Here is a 4235-nt window from a genome sequence, read left to right on the forward strand (position 1 = left end):
CTTTTGAGGGTAGGTCAGTCGTTGGGCTCCCGTGATCAAAAGTTAAGTTTCTACCCCAGTCAGAATTTTGAAAAAGCCTCCATTACGATGTCAGAATAGTATCACAGTCTGTCAAGCTATGAGTAACGTGCTTTCTGACACTGCGTCAACTATATATATATACAAAGGTTGGTAACGATTGCACAATATCAAGAGTATCAAATAGAGATCTCTAAAGATATAGTCTAGAAGAAGAAACTTTCTAACACTAAAGCACTAGAATGTCAATGCAGCAGTTTGTATATGTATATGTAGTAATGTTAACTATCAAAACAGATGTGACAGAGAGTAAACAGGTTGTATTACACAATGAAAACAATTTTTAATAAAATGGAATCGGGTTAAGAAACGTAGATTCTTGCAGTGTACCTTTGCGATATTCTGAACTTTAGAGCCATCATAAGCAGGAAACACACACCCATTAGGCCGCGGCATGTTCACTCCATAATTATGGTTTATGTGTTTCTAATGACTGACTATGTAGTAACACCGCTACACTATAAGAAACCGCTGAATAAACGAATACTGAACAAGTAATTGGACAAGAGTGGGCTTTCCTGTGACCTCATCACATTGACAAACAAGTGCCGCAGACGACAGGTCATCGTGGTGCTGGTGTTCTGCTGATGAACTTCATTTCGTGCCATAGCAAGATGTCCTATACATACGTTCATTTCTAACCCAAAAGAATAAGACACTGCAAAACTAGTAAGTAAAATTCCGGATAGATGGCGGCGGCCGCCGCTATCAAGGGGAGGCATCGTTGCATCGGTCAGCCAAAAGCATTGCAGGTCAATGGCCGCTGTCAGTGTGTTGTGACGACAATATTGCAAATAAGCAGAGCGAATATTACCATTATATTACTATACATTTAACGTGCGTTCTATTGTTCAGGTAATAAGGTACATTAAACCCCTGCGAGGCACATTCTGGCTCGTTAAAAATAGCTCAATTGTTGATACAACCAGAGGCCAGAGCAGCTCCGTGCAAGATTACAATTTACAGCAATACGATAGGCAAGAATATCTCTAAAACTAATTTCAGTACAAGGTAGGCCAGTGATTAGTGGACCGAATAAGCTCAAGAACGTACACACTTGGCTCTATATTGGTGCCAAAATTTGGATGAGAAAATTAAGTCTGGGAAATCCGCAGGCCTCACTCCTGGGTAATTATGATTGCTAGTGACTGCTATTCCAACTATTCATAATGACACTACAGAATCTATATATATAAGTCATGTCATTATCTCCTAAGTAGCGTGTTCAAGTAAGAGTTATTGTGTGGAATTTCACTGTAAATGGGAGCTTTGCCACACCCACAGGTACGCACGCCGCCCAACGCAGTTGAGAGAAACAAATCCATGTTTAACCCTCCTTCTTTGATGCCGTCAAAAGGTTATCCGACACTTTACTCTTCGCAATGCAGCGAAAGTACATTTCATTGGTCCTTCATAAAGCCATAACAAATGCGTAGACGCACCGCTGAAACAAAAAAGTTTTTCAATCGCTCCGTCAGACCATATCCTCAGAAAATGTCTAAAATCTGCCCTGTGCGCCCATTGACCCTTTGACCTGTGACCTCCACTTTCGGCACAGTGATGGGCTTTTCCTACCATGATGCTATACACCGACTACGCACGAGCCTAGGCGCAGCCGTTTAGATTTTGTGCCGCAAATTCTGCATTTCCTCCCTATACCTTAAGTTAAGGGTGTGAATGTTCCCTTCTTTTACACCTGCTTGCCGTTTGACCTTTGACCCCCAGCCTTCGACATCCGCAACCTCTTTCTGTTTTCGGATTACCCCCCCACGTCCCAATATCTTGACCGTACTTCGAGCGGTTAAGATTTGTGCCCAACTGTTGACGGATAACGTACGGCACGGCGTACGGACGGTCGACGGGGACGATCATGCGATTCTACAAGCTGCACCTGACTACGTCAGATGAGCTAAAAATACAGCTTATATTTATAATACAAACCTCGACTGAAGTTTTCTTACATCATTTGAGCTGGTAGCAACATTTTGGCTTGACATTATCCACTTCAGAATATGGTCAAGATAATCTTTTTCAGATTCATCTTTCTTGATAAAGTTTTCGTAGCCTGACCGCAGATCGAAATGCACATTGTAGTTGTTTTCAGGCAGGATGCAAAATTTTAATGCGCTGTCACCATTCACATAGTGTTTGTGATCGTCCAGAGAAAAGCACCCCACTTCTGCTGGTTGCTTGTAAAATGGGAATTTTTTCTTCTCGAGATCTGACACATCAAAGTTAAACTGTGGAGCTTCTTTAGTCGTGCTTTGTTCTGCTCTATTATTACCATTATTACTATTAATAGTATTACTAGAAGTAATACCACAGTGTGTAGCTGGTGCTGAATTGGTGGGCGCAATACTTAGTGCTGAATCAGTACTTATGCCTATGGCAGTTATGCAATGTTGATCAATCCTGTGTCTGGGACTATCCGGCTTCCCAGCTACCGTGTCGCACGGGTCTAGATCTTCGACTTCGAGTTTGGCACATTTTACCGGTTTTCGTGATCCTGATCCTTCAGTAATTGAACCACTGTATAGAGTGTTTCTTTTCATGTTTTTTAATTATAACTAAACTTTGCTTTCCTTTCATATATTAGTATTTATTACTACTAAAAGTAAAATTCAACTCTTGTTGACGAGACACATTTTCCATTCTCCCGCGATAGGCGGCGACGTGTCGGGGAATTCCAGCCAATCACAGACACTGAACCATAGAATCCAATATGGGAGCTAAGTGACTGCTTTTTCTTAAATGTTTCTCAACATTTTCTGCTAAAAATATATTATTTCTGTACATATCATTTCAAGGCACACCGTAAGTATAAATAACAAGATATTTAAGCTATCTGAGGAAGCTGAGATTTCAATATTTCTTATTTGCAGAGAAATTGGTTTGTTTTTTGAGGTGCGCTGCGCTTTATCCCATTCATTCACTGTGACTGATTCAGCCATTCTCACCCATACTCTAGTCTCTAGCTCCAAGAAACGGTCTTGCTAGGGTTAGAAGACCGTTTTAAACATTGGCTGCAGCTAAACACGTAGTTGTCTTATTTGCCAAGTATCGCCAATAAACACTTCACATGTGATATACCAAATGATTCAGCATACAATGCCATACATTCACCTTCTTGTATTTGTTTTCTTGTAACCATCAGTGCGCTACTAATCGGTACTATGCGCTGGGTACAAGTTTACGGAGTTACGGGGTTACAACTTAGGGCGTGGATATTCGTCCGAGCATCGGACACCTGTTCGTATGCGCTATTCGTCCGAGCAGTTGTTGCGCATGAGCTGTTCATGTTGTATTACATAACGACGTGGATATTCGTTCGAGCATCGGACACCTGTTCGTATGCGCTATTCGTCCGAGCAGTTGTTGATGTAGCGTGCCGCAGGCGCACGGGGCGCACGGCCTCTAGTGCCGGAGATAGGAAGTGTGAATGGGGGGCTGGGGGGTTTCCCCCCAGCCAATTTTAAAATCTAGACGCTCTAAATTTTATTATATTATATTATATTAGGCTTATATTTTGCCCTTTAGGCTTTTTTCCTTGCGTTTTGCTACGCAGCCCTACGGCTGTGACGCCCATGCATACATACGTTGCGTATGTGGTTATACACCATAGATAGTGTTTGGTACTATCATTCGCCTATATATAAGCAAACCGAGTCGGTTAATAATTAGTGGTAGGTTTAGATTGTGGTTAGTATTAGAGTTAGGTTAGAGTTAAATAATTAGTGGTAGGTTTTGATTGTGGTTAGTATTAGAGTTAGGTTGGAGAGTAGGCGACTCCCTAGACTAGCATCATTATATTACATTTATGTAATACAACATGAACAGCGCATGCGCAGCAACTGCTCGGACGAATAGCGTATACGAACAGGTGTCCGGTGCTCGGACGAATATCCACGTCCATTACATAAATGTAATATAATGCTAGTCTGCGCCTACTCCCTAACGGTAACCACTCCTACTCTCTAACTCTAACCCTAATCCTAACCCCAGCCCTAACCCTAACACTAACTATAAACCGACTCGACTAGTGGTGCCCCCGGACACCCCGTCCTTGTGCAAACCGAAGGTTTGAGTTCATATATGCAGTGGCACGCTCCCCCTACTGGCAATTTAATATGGGAATTCACTGGGAATTCGTCTAATCT

The 4235-nt window shown here is 42.1% G+C and overlaps 2 protein-coding genes across 4 annotated transcripts in view; one reads left to right on the plus strand and one right to left on the minus strand.

Annotated features, from left to right (window-relative positions):
• LOC106809262 (decapping and exoribonuclease protein-like) overlaps nt 1-4235 on the minus strand; it is a 21327-nt gene that overhangs the window by 10682 nt on the left and 6410 nt on the right. The gene's annotated exons all lie outside the window — the stretch shown is intronic.
• The window catches only part of LOC106809261 (serine/threonine-protein kinase 19-like), a 36976-nt gene continuing 35537 nt past the window's right edge, over nt 2797-4235 (plus strand). The window contains exon 1 of the mRNA XM_014812270.1: nt 2797-2892. The gene's annotated coding sequence lies outside the window, so the exon portion shown is untranslated. The remainder of the gene's footprint in view (nt 2893-4235) is intronic.

Source organism: Priapulus caudatus, unplaced genomic scaffold (assembly GCF_000485595.1).
Source record: "Priapulus caudatus unplaced genomic scaffold, Priapulus_caudatus-5.0.1 Scaffold340, whole genome shotgun sequence".
Classification (NCBI taxonomy): Eukaryota; Metazoa; Priapulida; class Priapulimorpha; order Priapulimorphida; family Priapulidae; genus Priapulus; species Priapulus caudatus.